The sequence below is a fragment of the Pipistrellus kuhlii genome, unplaced genomic scaffold (assembly GCF_014108245.1).
Source record: "Pipistrellus kuhlii isolate mPipKuh1 unplaced genomic scaffold, mPipKuh1.p scaffold_m20_p_14, whole genome shotgun sequence".
NCBI classification, from domain to species: domain Eukaryota; kingdom Metazoa; phylum Chordata; class Mammalia; order Chiroptera; family Vespertilionidae; genus Pipistrellus; species Pipistrellus kuhlii.
In genome coordinates this window covers 41,030,424-41,049,334 of record NW_023425449.1, presented here as the reverse complement: position 1 = coordinate 41,049,334, position 18,911 = coordinate 41,030,424, and the positions used below count along the sequence as shown (strand labels likewise).

At 39.7% G+C, this 18,911-nt stretch overlaps 1 pseudogene; it reads left to right on the top strand.

The window, feature by feature from the left end:
• The first annotated feature begins 6,806 nt into the window (after window positions 1-6,806).
• LOC118718586 lies at window positions 6,807-17,771 on the top strand (annotated as a pseudogene).
• The last annotated feature ends 1,140 nt before the right edge of the window (window positions 17,772-18,911 follow it).

The window sequence follows — 18,911 nt, the reverse complement described above, 5'->3', positions numbered from 1 at the left end:
TCTGAATTTCACAGTAGTTCCTTTCTAAAAGGTTCCACAGCAGAAAAAGTTTTTAAAGACTGAGTCAGCTTGCTCAGCAATATTATATATTTATTTAATTTTATTTATTTATTGTTTATTTAATAGCTCCTGGGACCTTAGGCTTTGGTACTAATTCATAAAAAGGCTCACTGTGTTTCTCTGAAGTTTATTTTACAGTGAGAGAATCTTTTCAATAAATTATGAACTCTGTGAAATGCATATGCTATATATGGACATTAAGTAATATGTTCACTTTCCTTGGATGATTCTTACATCAAAATGTGTTTTTCAAATTTAAGAGTACAGGTCAGGCACTATTTATTCTATCATGTTTTTTATCTTTAAGTAGCAAATGGTTGCCTTTATCCTTTGCTCTATTAGATCTTATCAACATCCTAATTATTTAAATGAGAATTAGCAATGTTATCAGGAAGGGACTTGTTAGGGGATAATTCTTAAGGCAGATCAAAGAAAAGACAAAATAAACACTTCAGAATGCTGTAGAACCTTTCAGAAAAAGGAAAGAATAGGCCTAAACTAAATTCATATAAAAATTTATATTCAAATAACAGGAAAATTATGTATATTTTTTTCAGACACCAAATGGTTTTAAGATACGAAAAGTAATTTTAATTAATCTACAAGTTGATAGTAGTTCCATTTTACAAATAGAGAAATGATCAGTGTAATATTATGTAACTTGTATAAGATTAAACATGAAACTAATGTTTTAGTCGCAAGGGGCTGCCATCTGCAAACACGCATAACGTATCTTCATAAACTTACAGGTCCCATTGCTCACGGTCATGGCTCCTTTATGTTTGCTGCCTGCTGTGCAAAATAGTAATTGATTCCTTTTGTCCTGAGAATGATCAGTTTTACCATAGCAGCATTTAATGAAACAGTCCATATTCAACCCATAATGCAGAGTTAAATGCCAGAATAGCTTGTGCTGCGGATCCTGTCAAGTCCGGTGACAGGCCTCTATCAGGAGCCCTGGCCTGGGTGACCCACTTATGTTCTTTTTTTTTTTTTTTTTTTAATATATTTTATTGATTTTTCACAGAGAGGAAGGAAGAGGAATAGAGAGCTAGAAATGTCGATGAGAGAGAAACATCGACCAGCTGCCTCCTGCACACCCCCTAACGGGGATGTGCCCGCAACCTATGCACATGCCCTTGACCGGAATCGAACCTGGGACCTTTCAGTCCTCAGACCGATGCTCTATCCACTGAGCCTAACCGGTTTCGGCGACCCACTCATGTTCTGCAGACCCAAGCGTCGTCATCCTTGGAGCCAGCCTAGTTGATGGTTTTCACCCTTTGATCTATTTTGCCTTGTTTTTCTGTTGTGACACAAGCAGATGTGTGACTTATGTCTGCATCATCGTGAAGACTAACCTGTGGTAAAGCCGGCTGTAACCCCTCACCTCTCTGAGGAACAACTGTCACTCACAGAAGCGATTTCACTGTGGGAGCTGGATACCTTCCAATTTACAAACCTTGATCATTTATTACTAGTTAACGACTAATGTCTGCTACCCTCTGAGATGATGTGACAGTCACTGGGCTCTGACTGTGGCTACACAGAGTCAGGGCCCCGGAGGAAGGCATGGCCCGTGGGGTGATAGGCAGACTTCATAGACTGCTCAGACTCGCAGGCCTCCTGGATGAGTCTTCCAAACCTCAGTTTCCTCCTCTGTAAAGCTGGGAAACTAATCATCTTTACCTCATCAGACTTTTGTGATTACCCAATAAAATAACCAGCAAACGGAATTGAAGACAGTGCCTGAAATCAGTAAATAATTGATACACATTAGCTCCATTGTTACCTAGTTGTTATTTGTTTACCTTCCCTAAGAAATGCCGTCAGTAAGTGACCTTTTATTCCAGAAAGATTGTACAACTTCAAGTTCAACATTTTTTCAAACTTCTTAGCAGCAAACAAAACTTTTTTTTTAATTGCCAAACAAAATTATTACAAATGGAAAAGTGTGAAATTTTTAAGACTATTGCTAATACAAATAACATTGTATGTCATTATTCAATAGTATTTTGAAAGATGCTATCATTTTCACAGTGGGAGTTTTTAAATAACTTTCTGTATACTGAGAAGTCCATTTTCTCTAGAGATTTTTATAGGACCTGTAATAATTATGCTATAGCTTTCTGCTATAGCTTTCTTTCTTTTGTTTGTTTGTTTGTTTGCTTTTTAATGATGAAAGTATTACTTAGGTCCTCTTTTTCCTCCATTAACCTCTTCCAGCCCACTCCCCCCACCTCACTACCCCATTGTCTGTGTCCATGGCTTATGCATATATGCATACAAGTTCATTGGTTGATCTCTTCCCACCCACCCTCCCATGCCTTCCATCTCAGGTTCAACATCTGTTCATGTTTCTATGACTCTGGGCCTCATTTTGGTCATCAGTTTATTTGGTTCATTAGATTCCATATGTGAGTGAGATCATGTGATACTTACCTTTCTCCAACTGGCTTATTTCCCTCAGCATGATACTCACCAGGTCCATCCATGCTGTTGCAAATAAGAGTTCTTTCTTTTTTATTGTTCATAGTATTCTATTGTATAGATGTACCATAGTTTCTTATCCACTCACCTGCTGATGGGCATTTAGGCTAGTTCCAAATTTTAGCTATTGTAAATTGTGCTGCTATGAACATAGGGGTGAATATATTCTTTCTAATGAATGTTTTGGGTTTCTTAGGATATATTCTTAGAAATGGAATGACTGGGGTCAAATGGGAGTTCCATTTTTAATTTTTGAGGAAACTCCATACTGTTTTCTACAATGGCAGCACCAGTCTGCATTCCCACCAGTAGTGTACTAGGGTTCCCTTTTCTCCACAAACTCACCTGCACTTGTCATTTGTTGATGATAGTCATTTTGACAGGTGTGAGATGGTATCTCATTTCATTTTGAATTGCATCTCTGTGATGATCAGTGATTTTTAGCATTTTTTTCATATGTCTCTTGGTGGGTTTTTTTTTTTTTTTTTTTTTTTTTTTTTTTGTATGTTCACTTTGGGAAAATGTCTACTACTTAGGTCCTTTGCCCATTTTTTAATTGGATTGTTTGTCTTCCTTTTGTTAAGTTGTATGAGTTCCCTATATATTTTGGAGATTAACTCCTTATTAGATGTAGCATTGGAAAATATGTTCTCTCATGCAGTGAGCTCTCTTATTATTTTGTTGATGGTTTCTTTTATTGTGCAGAAGCTTTTTATTTTAATGTAGTACAATTTATTTATTTTCTCTTTAGTTTTCTTTGCACTAGGAGATATATTCACAAACATATTGCTATGAAAGATGTCTGAGATTTTGGTGCCTATGGTTTCTTCTAGGACTTTTATGGTTTCACACCTTACATTTAATTATTTTATCCATTTTGAATTTATTCTTGTGTGTGGTGTAAAATGGTGATCTAGTTTCATTTTTTTTTTTTGCATGTATGTGTCCAATTTTCCAAATACCATTTATTGTCTTGGCTCAAATTTATTCTCTTGCCTCCTTTGTCAAATATTGAGGGAGCACAGTGCCTTGGGTCAATTTCTGGGTTCTCTGTTCTGTTCCATTGATTTATATGTCTGTTTTTATGCCAATACCAGGCTGTTTTGAGTACAGTGGCTTTGTAGTATAACTCTATATCTGGTATTATGATTCCTCCAACTTTGTTCTTCTTTCTCAATATTGCTCCAGCTATTCAGGATCTTTTTTAGTTCCATATACATTTTTGAAGTGTTTTTTCTAGGTCTATGAAATATACTATTGGTATTTTAATGGGGATTGCATTGAATCTATGGATTGTTTTGGGTAGTAAGGACATTTTAATGATGCTGATTATACCAATCCATATTTGTTTATATTCTTTTGAACTGTAAAGATGTCATATATGCTTAAACTTCAAATAACTCAACAGGTATTTTATATTTTTTGAATTGTTCAATATTCTTACTGAATTTACATAATAGTGTGACCTATTATCATACTCATTAAAATATTCATAGTAGAAGTTTTAATAAGCTCTTTACATGCTCACATTTCTTTCTTAAGAACTATGCAGCAAATTAATTTGAATAATTAATTTTAATATGGCTTGAATATTTTCAATAATATACCATACATTCTTTGTATCACAAAACATTTAAAAAAAATTTTTAAGTTTTTCTATTGTTTTACTTAAAAATATTCAAGATAAGGATCCTAGAATTCTTTGTAAAATTTCAATATACAAGTTACTCTTAAATTTAGTATTTTTTCTCTCATTTTTTGGATATGTTTTGCCTTCCCCCCGCCCCCCCTCCCCACCGCATGGACTTGGCTGAAAAATCCCCACCCATGTGTCACTTCATAGACTGTCACTGTGGTCTGCAGTAGTTAAGGAATCAGTCCACACAGTACAGTTAACTTCATGTTAGGCCCACTGATAGCATCAGACTCACTTTTATAATTTCTGTTAAATATCTTTTTGTTAACCAGCGATTTTTTATTAGTTTTAAAAGGAATTATCAAGAATTCCAAATTTACAATAAGTTTCATAAATGTAATGCATTAAAAATGCCTTCAATTCTATCTTTTTAAAATTTTAAATTTTTTTATTTTGTATTACAGATGTCCCCCATTTTTCCCCTTTGCCCCCTCCTGGCCAGCCTCCACACACACCCCCCCCCCCTCCCCAGACCTTCACCATATTATTGCCTGTGTCCATTGGCTATGCATAAGTACATATAAGCCCTTTGGTTAACCTCTTCCACACTCCCACCTCCCTCCCCTCTGACATCTGTCAGTCTGTTTCATGCACCCAGGACCTATTATGTTTCTCAGTTTATTTTGTTCATTAGATTCCATCTATAAGTGAAATCATGTGCTATTTGTATTTCAGTTAGCATGCTAATCTATAGGTCCATCCATGCTGGTGTAAAGGATAAGATCTGAATATTTTTTATAGCCTCAAAGTGTTCCATTGCATAAATGTACCACAGTGTTTTTTTACCCACTCATCTACTGATTGGCACTTGAGCTGTTTCCAGATCTTAGCTATTGAATAACTAAGCTGCTATGAACACAGGGGTGCATATATGTTTTCTGATTGGTGTTTCAGGATTCTTAGGATATATTCCTGGAAGTGAGAACACTGGGCCAAAAAGCAGTTCCATATTTAAGTTTTTGAGAAAACTCTATACTGTTCTCCACAGAGGCTGCACACGTCTGCATTTCCAGTCTGCACTAGGGTTTCCTTTTTTCCACAAACTGGCAGCACTTGTTTATTGATATTTTATGATGGTAATTAATTTACATTAGTGTCATTTCCCAGAGCAATAGTGAGAACATGCCCCGGAAGGGATTTCACACTAAAAAGCAGCAATGTGGGGACACAGTCTCTTAATGCAAGGATGCTCTTCATGGTGGGCAAGTGGTGTCAGGGAGCTGAGGTGGGCAGAATTTTGAGGAGAAACAATGATCTCTAGGGTAATCCACCAGAGAAAACATTCACAGCTTGGAAATGGAAATTCCACTGTGAGAAGATCAATTTGTTACAATATGTCAGCTGAAAAAGACAACGGGTTACACTGGAATAAACAAGGGAAGTGGCTCTACGACTTCTAAACACAATGCTATGTTTATATTATTGTAGTCCAGTTTTAGTTGGTGGATTACATTTACCAGCCCATCCCAAATTTACAGGGTTTAAAATGTCAAATAAAGACTGACTATTAAACACACACACACACACACACACACACACACACACACATGCAAACAAACAAAAACATGCACACACACAAAAACTAATGTTGGAGTGGTATATTATTGTAAACAGAACTTTCTATTTCATTAACAATATGAAGTCTCTAAACATAACTGCTTCTTGTAGATACTTTGTCTCAAAACAACCATTTAATTTGTTTGTGTCTCATGTGGTCATTTCCTTCCATTTTAAGACTTGAGCCCTGGCTGGTTTTGCTCAGTGGATAGAGCATCAGCCTGTGGATTGAAGAGTCCCAGGTTCGATTCTGGTCAAGGGCATGTACCTTGGTTGTGGGCATATCCCAGGAGGAGGTATGCAGGAAGCAGCTGATTGATGTTTCTCTCTCATCGATGTTTCTGACTCTCTATCCTTCTCCCTTCCTCTCTGTAAAAGAATCAATAAAACATATTTTTTTTAAAAATACTTGAGTTTGTCATAAAAAACAGGAGGTAAAAAATGGTTTCAGGAAAGTAGGGGAAATAGAGAGAGGTTGCTAAAAGGGTATAAATGCTCAGCTATAATGTAAAGAGGGTCTGAGGATCTAAGTATAATATGGTGACTACAGTTGACAACACTGTATTGTATAATTGAAATTTGCTAAAAGAGTAGAACTTAACTATTTTCATCAAAAATAAAAAAATAAAAATCTGAGATGATGGATATGTTAAGGTGGGGGGAATCCTTTTACAACATACACATATATCAAACTACTTCATTTACTTAAAAAAACAAATTACAATGTACACTTTAAATGTCTTATTATTTTATTCATAAATTGTTACTTAATAAAGCTGAAATTTAAAAAAAACAAGTTTTAACATGAATAAGAGAGATGAGCAATATTGAAGATTTTTCAAAGAATCTATATTCTAGATGAAATCAGCACTTTACAAAATGGCTTATAAACATCAGCCAAGGTATAAAGGCATCTTTCAATTATTCTAAAAATGTCTTCTTTATTATATTTTCTCTTTCTTTTGAAGTTTTGTTTTCTGTGGACAGAGCCAAAATAACAAGCATGGAGAACCTGGCCGGAGAAGGCCCTTCTCAGACCATCCCTCTGTCGGAACATGAGCAGAAAACGTTTGTTCCTTTGCCACTCCTCCCACTCTCCCTGTTTTCAAGCTTGTGGTAAATGCTTTTTGTCCCATGTTCTTTCTTCTTCAGTTCGAGACATTTTCTGCACTTGTTACCTTCTGCACTTCTTTCTCTACTGACCTTCGTCTCCTGGACTCAGCAATAAGGGTAGAGAAAATAGCAGAAAGAGCACAGATAGGTTATTTTGCCATAAAAAACAGACCCTCAAAAAAATGAACCACTCTGTTGTTACTTTAGAAGCCTGTTTATGTTGCAGTCAGTTAACAATCCAATTTATATAATTTTAATTAATTAATAGATTATTTTCTCAAAACTCAGTCCCTCTCAATGGCATACGTGGTTAGGGGAGATTGCTCAAGAAAATAGTCATAGTTTATCCTTCAAATACTACGTCATGTCTTTTGGTAACAGCTAAATCATTGCCACCAGGCATGAAATCTGTTGGTGGTGTTTAAATGCCTGTGCACTCAAATATACATTTTCTACTCTGCAACAGAAGAAATACTGGAAAATTCACATTTAGGGTTTTTTTTGGGGGGGGCGTGGGAGGAGGGGAAAGGACTACAACTATAAAATGGAAATTATTTATAACCATTGCTCTTATTCAACCACAAAGGGTGTGGATCACTATTTCATAAAGGTCTATTTGTTGGGTCCAGAACTCAGATTCCAGTAAGGGGAACATAAAATAAAACCCATCATGCATAGTCATAGAGTTGATGTGTTTATTTTTGTGTAATACAATCAGTTCAACAAGAATTTTTTTGAACCATTTAGTAAAATGTGGCCATTATTTACTTCTCCTCCCAATCTTCACTTTATGGGATGGGCGTCTTATCCAGCTGGTAGTTTTACACACTGGAAGGCTTTCGGTGAGCAGTTACATATTCTTTGGAATGTTCTCCTAAGTCACTCAGACTTGAACTGATTTGCTCATGTGTTTGTGTACTTTTGTGCGCTTAATGAGTGGCCAGAAGGCAGGGAGAGGCCATGTTCTTTGCAATCTCCACCCCCATGCCCTGCCCGCTCCCCCTGGTACCAGGAAAGAACTTTTCTTATCATCCAGGACAATGTGTGAGTATGGTGTCATCACAGGTGATGCTCACTTCAAATTAGAAAGGCTGTTCACACCCTAAACCCAGTGCTGCCACCTCTGTCTTCACCTTTAGAAACTCGTAGGCCCTGCCCAGCCTTAAGCTCTGTGAGCTGGGTTGCCTCCCCTGGACATTTGCCTGGCACCCTGCTGAGTAGGTTCATCTGAAGCCAAAGTCTTCTTTACAGAGAGTGCAGGGAGCATCGTCCTGACAATTGAAGCGGGCAGACTTACAGGATATTTGGTCTATTCATCTCTTTCCTTAAAATGAAAAGACCCACTTGGAATCCTACCTAATAAAAGAGCAATATGCAAATTAACCATCACTCCACTCTACCCACAAGCCACACCCACCAACCATGCCCACCAGACCATCAGATTGAGTATGCAAATAAACCCAACCAATATAGCTACAGCCAGAGAGAGCAGGAAGGAGGCTTGGGTTTCCCAGGCAACTGAGAAAGCCACTTTCTGCCTGCCCTTGCCAGCCTAGGTCTCTACTCAAACCTACAAAGTTTCAATTATAGAAGGGAAACAAATCCAAACAGAAATGGCTGCCAGCCACAAAGCAAGCAGGAGGCTTGGCTCTGCTCCAGGCTACAAAGTTTCAATTGTAGAAGATAAATAAATTTCAGACACCAGGGCCTCTGCTTGAGTCACCAGGGAGTGTGCTGGCTTTCAAACCACCATAAGCACCCTCCCCCGGGCCACCCCATTCCCCAAAGGAACCCCACCCTGATCTGGGACTCTCTTCAGGGCAAACCAGCTGGCCCCCACCCATGCACCAGGCCTCTATCCTATCTAATAAAAGAGTAATAAATAGATTGACCATCACTCCAACACACAATAGCTGCCCCCATGTGATCAAAGATCCTGCCCCCATGTGAACACAAGATAGCCACCCCAAGATGGCCAGCAGGGGAGGATAGTTGGGGGGCACCAGGCCTGCAAGGGAGGGCAGAGGAGAGGGACCAGGCCTGCAAGGGAGGGCAGTTGGAGGTGATCAATCCTGCAGAGGAGGGCAGTTAGGGGTGACCAGGCCAGCAGAGGGGGGAAGTTGGGAGCAAACAGGCTGGAAGGGGACTAGTTAGACATCAATTAGGCTGGCATGTGAATGGTTAGGGAGTAATCAGCCTGGCAAGCAGAAGCCGTTAGGGCCAATCAGGAAGGCAGGCAGAGGAGCAGTTGGGAGCCAGCAGTCCTGGATTGTGAGAGGAATGTCTGACTGCCGGTTTAGGCCCGATCCCACCGGTATCAGGTCAAAATGGGCAGTTGGACATCCCTCGAGGGGTCCCAGATTGTAGAGGGTGCTGGCTGGGCTGAGGGACACCCGCCCCCTGGCCCTGTACATGAATTTCATGCACCAGGCCTCTATTATTCAGAAAACATGCCTCCTGGCTGGAATTAGATCCAGTAAGGTGATAGAAGCTCTCAGTATAGAGTTTTGATTTTCAAGGCAGGTTGATGAGGAGAGAGAGGAGCTGTATTCTCTAGGCATTTGGGGAAAGGACAGCCCAGGTCCTGACAGCCCTAAGAGCTGGGGTCTAAGGGCCTGAGGGTGAACAGAGGTTGCCTCATCCCTGAGACCTGGGAAGAGAAAACAGTCCAGCAGGGGAGTGGCTTGAACATACATGGGATAGCCATGATGTGTCTCTAGGTCTCCAGGTGACCGTTCGCCAGGTTCTTGTGCTTTCTCTCCAGTTGGTCCCCCTCCCCAGAGCCCAGATGACAGGTAACATCATGAGCTCTGGCAAGAACTCAATAAATGTTTGTGTTTGTGGGCTGAGTGGAACTTAAGCCTTTCCCAAGACACGATGTTTGTCCTTCAAAGGCTAAATAGCAAAAGGAGCCTGTGGCATGAATAGAATGTAGCACTCTTCGCAGAGACTGTGGAATTCAAAGGATTTGCCAAGGTGAAGGGGAAAATAGTTTAGCTAAATGGGAAATGTACAATTAAAATTTGCCTATTGAGCTTTGTTACAGTGGGGAAGCAAATGTATTTCATGCTTGTGATTTCTCATTTTATTGCCCAAGGTTCTGCCCACCTGGCCCATGGTGACATAATATAGGCATAGTGATGTTTTCTTAGCATATTGATGGCTGGAGTGAAATTGCACATACCCTGTTTCCCCAAAAATAAGACAGTGTGTTATATTAATTTTTTCTCCTAAAGTTGTGCTAGGTCTTATTTTCAGGGGATGTCTTATCTTTCCATGCACTAGGTCTTATTTTCAGAGGATGTCTTATTTTCGGGGAAACACGGGTAGTATAATTGAACATAGGGACTTAGTCATTGAGCTCCAGATTTTTCATTTGATAAACTTCCACTTATAAGAAATACCATTCTTTTGTCTAAAGGGCCAGGTAATTCCTGAAATACTGTGTTGTCTATCTTAATCAGAGGCGATTGAACTTTAGAAACATGCAAGAGATGTTAGTCAAGTCTTATTTACCAGAGATAGACAACATATTTAGGGCTTAGCAGTATTCAACGATTTATTTTCTTGGCAGCTATATTTGTATCTTGAGTCTGCATAAATCCCGCATTGCTTTTCATGCCACAGCTCTTTTCCAAGTCCGTGTTGTTATGAACATCATCCGACTTTATATTGAGCTGTTACTTTAAAGCAACACCCACTTTGGACATACTATGCCTGAAAATTTAAAAAAATAAAAGAAATGTGCGAAGGAGAAATCAGCTGATTTGGATTGACCTAAGTAAAACAGCATATTCTGGTGATGAGTGTATCCAATGTTGTAATCGTGACAAAGACTATGAGCTCTGTATTTAAAATATAAGCTGCATATTCTATACTATGCAGCTGTGAAAAGAAAGAATTCTTACCATTTACAACAGCATGATTGGACCTAGAGAGCATTATGCTAAGCAAAATAAGCCAGTCAGAGAAAGACAAGTATTGCTGATCTCACTCATTTGTGGAATCTAATGAACAACATAAACTGATGAACAAAAGTAGACCCAGCCAAGACCGGTTTGGCTCAGTGGACAGAGCGTCGGCCTGTGAACTGGAAGGTCCCAGGTTCAATTCCAGTTAAGGGCAGGTACCTTGGTTGCGGGCACATCCCCAGTAGAGGTGTCAGTACATTATCCTGTCTTTCAAGAGACAGGTGTCCAGGTATTCTTCTTATCTGCAGAAACTATGAAATGAGTTTTCTTTTTGTTGGAAATTTACAAATAAAACAGGAAAATTTCTTTCCTTGTTACTGAAAAACATTGCCAACATGTGATCTTTGGAACTAAGGTTCAGGGCAATTAACAGAGGTGAAAGGAATGAAACTAATTTTCTGACCTTTATGCCACCTGAGCAATTATACAAACATATTTCTAGTTATTAACAAATAATCTTCTAACTTCAGCAAAGTTCAACCAGTTATAGATTCATGGTGTTGTTAGAAAACAAATGCATCATATCATTTCCTTAGTGTTATCTTATTTCTAGAGTCTTTTTTATTTGTTTTCCTTTAAAAGGTGACTTCTGGGTGACCCATACAAAGATGTTTGCACTTTGCTACATTTTATGTCATCTCTTATCCAGCTCTGTAGCCCTGTGGAGCATTATAACTCACTTTCAAATCCAATACATTATAATTTCCCCCTTAATTAAAACTTCAAGAATGTTTTGCAAGCTTATTCTGTTGTGTCTCTGATATTTCTAGCATTTCTCAAATGAAAACTCTTAGAAAAAAACATGCATGTAAACTTAAATTCTACAGGCCTGGTGCACAAAGTTTATGCATTGAAAGGGGGGGTTGTCCCTTATCCCAGTCTGTACCACCCCTCCAATCTGGGACACCACAAGGCATGGCTGACTGCCCGTTTAAGCCCAATCCTAAAGGCCTAAATGGGCAGTCAGATATCCCTCTTCCTCTCACAATCCAGGACTGCTGGCTCCCAATGGCTCGCCTGCCTTCCTTCCTGATTGCCCCTAACTACTTCTGCTTGCCAGCCTGATCACCTCCTAACCACTCCCTTGCCAGCCTGATTGATGCCTAACTGCTCCCATGCCAGCCTGATTTCCCCTAACTGCCCTCCCTTGAAGGCTTTGTTCCTCCCAACTGCTCTTCCCTGCTGGCCATCTTGTGATGGCTATCTTGTGTCCATATGAGGGCAGCCATCTTGTGTGTTGGAGTGATGGTCAAGTTGCATATTAGATAGGATAGAGGCCTGGTGCATGGGTGGGGGCTGGCTGGTTTGCCCTGAAGTGTGTCCTGGATCAGGGTGGGAGTTCCCTTGGGGCATGGGGCAGCCTGGGTAAGGGGCCTGTGATGGTTGGTAAGCTGGACACACACCCCGGCGCCCCAAGTGGAGGCCCTGGTATCTGGGATTTATTTATCTTCTATAATTGCAACTTTGTAGTCTTAAGTGGAGGCCAGGGCAGGCCAGGGCAGGCAAAAGTTTGGCTTCCTCCATTGCCAGAGGCTACCCAAGCCTCCAGCTGCTACCATTTTTGTTGGAATTTATTTATCTTCTATAATTAAAACTTTGTAGCCTTGAGTAGAGGCCAGGGCAGATGGAAAGCCTGGCTTCCTCCATTGCCAGGGCAACCAAGCCTCTGGCTGCCACCATTTTTGTTGGTATTTATTTATCTTCCATAATTGAAACTTTGTAGCTTTGAGCAGCGGCTAGGGCTGGCCAGAGCAGGTGGAAAGCTTGGCTTCCTTCATTGCTGGGGGCAACCCAAGCATCCTGCTGTTTCCAGTTCTGTGGCTGCCACCATATTTGTTGGGTTAATTTGCGTGCTTGCTCCTGATTGCCTGATGGGCATGGCATATGGGTGTAGCAGAGGTATGGTCAATTTGCATGTTTCTCTTTTATTAGATAAGATCACAGTGTTATGTTTCTACTCTAAATGGATCGCTTAGCTATTGGAACATCTCTTTCTCCTTTGGAAAGGAAACTTGAAAAAGCTATACTTCTGCAGAAAATAGGTTAGGAAATCCAGGGCTAAACATCTAAATATGATACTGAAGTAAATATACATCAAAACAAGAGTCTCTTCGAGCACTTTATAACTTATTGCGAGAATAATTTCTTTAAATCTCTAAGGCAAATTGTGTTCAAAGCATCTCATAACTTTACTGGACAAGAAAATCTCTATAATAGCTATGGAGAGAAGTTCACAGAAAGGACTGATTTGGAGAGAATCAATAAAGGATTGAGTTGACATAGATCTGGGACTCTGGTTATATGGTAGAATGCAGAGTGGAATCCTGATTTATCCTGTATGTCCACTTTGTCTCTATATCTTTTATCATCAATGTATATGCACTACTTTTTTGTTTAATAATATTCTTTTTTATTACTTCACATGGAGTAACAAAAGTACTGAGGAGGACTTAGGAACCACTTTAGGAAACCAGGTACAGAGGATTCTACAGGCTGGCTGTTTATGCCCAGTTACATATCTCTCTGGGTCCTTGTGGACTGGACTCTTGGCTGAAGTCACAATAAGGACGGAAACACAATGAAGTCACAATGACAGTGATGGTGACTGGAAACCAGACCCACTACCCCAGCATTCACCAGCACCTGCAGTAGAATCAGAACTCAGAACTGATTTTTAGGCCTGCTACTGTTTCCCCACCCACAGAACCAATGACCACAGGCAGAGGCAAAAGTATGATCAACATTTATTTAGCTTTTCCCCCACAATGGTTTTTCTTCTTTTTTTTTTAGCATTGTGTATTTAATTCAGGGGAAGTAGATGTAAAACTTTTGTGAGGTAATTTATTATATAATATGCCAATAAATCTTATATTACTTTTTAAAATTAAAGTGCTTGCATATCTCATTATACTGTATAGGATTTTCAATGAAAATCATATATTGTATAATAATTATTTTAAGACTTTACAACTAATGTATCTATAACTACATAGTTTTATATATGTATATATGCAAATATAGTTAACATATGTGTATATATAAGTTCAAAGAAAAAATTCCAATCACATTTTTAAATTGAAGGCAGTAAAAAAAAAAAAATTAAAAAGTAACTTAGCTAGCAAAGAGTACCATAGAGACCACTCAGGAAGTATTTGTTGAGTACATTTATTCATTGGTGGGGATGTGACTAAGTATAAGCATTTCTGTTCTCCATTGAAATTATTTTCTGGTGTTTATTTGATAACATGGGAAAGCTTTTATGCTAGAATAAACATTTAAGGGGTATATTTGCAAGAAGAAAAAACATTCTACTTATTAAAGTGATTTTCAAAAGTCTGGAATTTCACAGTATCTCAGAGATTTGAAAAAAATATATAGAGACTATCAATATGCCCAAACACATTTACTGAACAGATTTTTTTTAATGTTAAAACAAAGCAAAAAGATTTCTAACAAAAGAGAGTTGAAAAACAAGCAAAGAACAAAAAACTTAAGAAACTGTTTCTGTGTATTCGTTTTCGTGTACTTCCACTGATATTTAACTGCCTATGACAAAAATTAGATAGAGACCATTTAACTGCCTTTCTGATGTAACTATTACAAGTGTACTTTTTTTTTTAATTTGAGTCTAAAGATTTTGCATAAAAAGAAATCTAAAATGTGAAAGGAAAGGTTTGACATTGATTGGAGGCATGTCTAGCAAAGTGCTTAATGCCTTCAAGCATGAATTAAATATTTCCCAAGTGAAGGAATGAAGGAAAGGCCACATCACTCTGCTTTTTTTTTTTTTTTTTTTTTTTAATTTATAAACACCATTACTGCCTGTTGCCAGCCCATTGCACTTTAATGGTGTTGGGTGCTGTCCACCCATAGTCCACTTCTTGAAAACTAGAAGTCATTTCTTTAATCCTCACATAAGAATATTTTTTATTGATTTTAGAAATAAAGGAAGGAGGGAGAGAAAGAGGGAGAGGAGAGGAGAGGAGAGAAGAGGAGAGGAGAGGAGAGGAGAGGAGAGGAGAGGAGAGGAGAGGAGAGAGAGAAATTGATCAGTTCCCTCCTGTACCCGCCCCAACTAGTGATCAAACCCACCACCTAAGTACGTGCCCTGACTTGGAATCAAAACTCAACTTTTTGGTGCCCGGGACGACACTCCAACCAACTGAGCCGCCAGGCTAGGGCCCTAGCAGTCATTTTTGACAACTTCTGTGTGTTCACACCCTCTGCCCAATATGCCCCTTTGTAAATTCTTCCAGCATTTTCCTCTCTTCAGACCACCTAGCTTAAGTCAGGAGCTCCTGTTGTGCTTTCATGAAACACTTTGCTTTTTCTTCATAGTACAGGTCACATTTTATAATTACATAGTAATTTTTATTTTGTTTGAATAATGGCATTTTACTAGAGTGTAAGTCCCATGAAAGTGTCAAAAAATAATAAATGGAGTCCTTTAAAATGAAGCCTAAGCTGCCATGTCAGAGGAACTGCCTTGCATGTCCTATGCTTCAAACCTGTGGAACGTAATGATTCCCGAATAGCGATTCTTATTGACCTCGGTAGATGCTTGCTGACTCTCCCTTTGAGTGGCCTTTTACTTTTTAGGTTAGCAAAGGCAGAGTGCCTTGCTCACTATTGTATCTCTAGCACTTGTTCTAAATACACATTTAAAGTGAGTAAATGAATAAGGTCATTGTAACATTAATGGTCAAATGACTGGCCCTTAGCTCTGACTTCCTCAGGCCCTTACAAAGCGGCCTCTGCTCAAAGGCCTGCCTCACTGGTTCCTCAGCCCTGCAGTCAGCAGAAACAGCCTTGTACCTCCCAGTCTGCCATCCCTCCTTGTCTCCTCATGGCACTCCAGCTCTTCACTGTTTGTAGGGCCCTCGGTGAAAAAACACGCCTGATGTCCAGGACAGTGCTCCATGATGTTCCTGAAGCTACAGGCAGACACTCTGAAGGACTCCTTTCCCTGCTCTGGGCATACCATGCACTTACCTTTTGCCCAGAAAGAAATCTTCTTGCAAACAATTTATTTGCTAGTTAGATGTCAACCCACTATCATGGTCATGATCATCCCATCTCCTTTTATTTTTCTGTCATTAAAACAAAATATTAACAATAAAAATACCCTCCTTCTCTTATGACAATAAATGTAATAATTCCACATTCATGTCAATGCAAATAAGCAGACCTCAGAGAATCTGTTTCTCATTCATTCTACCAAAAGTAAAGAAGGAAGAAAAGGTAGGAGGGAGGATTCTTGCTATGATGTCCAGTTACCCAGTTTGGTACATTTGCACACTGGAATGCCAGTAAGCTGTGTTAACTATAGTCATAGTGTTGTATATTATATCCCTGGTACTTATAATTGGAAGTTTCTACTTTTTGACAACCTTCATCCAATTCCTCCTCCACCAATTTTTTATGTCTGGCAACCACAAATGTAATTGCTTTTCCTATGAGTTTGGGTGTTTTTAATCTATATTTTTAAAGATTAATCATTTAGGTTAAATCATACAGTATTTGTCTTTTTCTGTCTGACTTATTTCACTTAGCATAGTGCCTTCAAGATCCATCCACCTTGTTGTAAGCATCAGGATTTTTCTTTTTTTATGGCTGAATTATACACACACACACACACACACACACACACACACACACACATTACATCTTCTTTATCCATTCATCCATTGATGAACACTTAGGTTATTTCCATATCTTGGCTATTATAAATAACTAGAGGCCTGGTGCATAAAATTTGTGCTAGAGTATGCCTACCTTTCCCCCAGCTGCCGGCATCTGCTTCCCTCTGGTACCCAGGACCCAGACTTCCCTCCAGCCCCCAGCAGGCATGGGGAATCCTGGCTTCCCTTGCAGCCCCAGCTTCTTCCGGAAGGTCACCCAGAAGAACATCTGGTTAATTAGCATATTATGCTTTTATTATTATAGATACTGCTACTAACGTGGGGGCGCATATAGTGTTTTAATTTCTTTTGAATGTATTTCCTGAAGTAGAATTGTTGGGTCTTATAGTAATCCTATTTTTAATTTTTTTTTTTAATTTTTGACAGAGGTGTCAAGGCTATTTGATAGGGGAAATGAAAGTCTTGTCATCAGAATATGTTAAACATCTGTTCAGCTGTATAAATATGTGGAAAATGACACAGCCTTTATCATTCAGAAACACTCAAAATTAATTTGAGATTTATCATAAAAATAAGAATCTACAACTTCTAGAAGATAATAATGGAAAATATCTTTTCAACTTTGAGTATGCAAATGTTTTTAGGGAGGACAGAAAAAGTGCTAAACAAACTTGAAAAGGTAAATTAGAGTTCATCGAGATTAAAACAGACCATTAAGAACATGTAAGCACACACATGTGAGCTTCCAGCTGGGCCCTGGGTCCACAGCCTCCCCTGACACCAGCCATGGGTCATTCAGGCAGAGGGATGCACACCAAAAGCACTGCCTGGCCCACCAGATGAAGGCTAGCAGCAATGGTCTAATCTGGATGAGATGCACCGCAAGCTGTGGCCCCAGGTTCCCTCATGGCCCCAGCCAGTCCTGGGAGCCCAACTTGACCCCAACCTGCATGGCTGTCTGGCCTACATGAGGTTCTTCATCAATTCTGCCAAACTGAAGACCCACTTCTGATCCAAAGACCACAGAAAAGGCTAAAGCAACTGAGCGTGGAGCCCTACACTCAGGAAGAGGCTGAGAGGGCAGTGGGCATGGGCTCCTATGTGCTCCTCCAGCAGCTAGCAGTGCCCACAGAAGTATCCGCTGAGGGCCCTGAGATGGACACTTACACCTGGCATGGCTGAATGATGCAAAGCTGAGCAGCTGCCCATGCACAGTGATGCAGGGCTTGGTTGGGAGAGACTGTGCCAAGCTTTTGTAACCCTGGGTTTATTGAGTGGATGACCCCATCTGGGTGCCCTGCCACTCAAATAATGGAACTGGATAAAGACAAAAAGAAAAAGAAAAGGCGGGGGGGGGGGGGGTGAAGAACACGCAAACACAAGCCACAAACTGGAAGAAAATGATTTTCAGTATATATTTCTGACAAAAGACATCATCTGTTTATCCAAAATGACAAATAATTCATTTAAAATAGCAAAAAAGACTTGAAAAAATCTATATCAGTCTTATTTATTATGTGTCAGACTCTGTCCCCTAGCTCCTGGAACAGAGTCTGACACTTAGAAGGTTGTGACAAACTCCTTCCCATATTGACTCATTCATTCACTCTTTTATTCACTAAAAGGCTTTATTGCATCTTCACTATCTAAATATTGAGAAATATCAATACACCCAAACTATACCCACATGGACCTATCCTTTTAGGCAGAATTCATTTCTCCTTCCTTTATATTCACATCGCACAGTCATTATTTGCTTACCTGTGTTTGTGTGGACTCTCCCTTTTTAGAATCTAAGTTTTTTGAGAATCTTCTGAGAATTATTTTTTGTTGGGAAGGCACAACACTTAGCACAGTGTAAACACCCAACACATTTTCATTGAAGCAAAGAGGAAAGAAGGGGAGGAAGGGAAATTGTGCTCACCAGAAGCCAATAGCAGTGACTGTTAGAAAGTCTGGTGTCTGTGTACAGGAAGTATGTGTGTTTTGCAAAGCGTGCTGTCCTTCTTCTGCATTTGTAGAGTCAGAACTTCATTCTTTTGGGAGGATGGGCATTCACCAACACACACCACTTTCTCCTGGGGAATGGCATGGTGTCCCTCTCTCAGGGGAGCTGGCTCACCCTGCCAGGCTCAGGGAACATGAGAGTTGACTGAGCTGGGACTTAGCAGGAAGTTGGTCTCTTTCACCTGAAGCATGCCAGTAGGTCTGATATGGTTTTCCCCATTCTCACAAGATGGAAGGCCATTCTGGAGCTCCTCTGGAGACAGTGACAGACTCCAGGGTAAGCCCATGAGCCTGGTGTGGTGTGAATGTTACCTAGAAGTAAATGCTCACTGTGTGGGTAACCTTGGGATCAGCTTGGCATCATGAGTGGAGAGA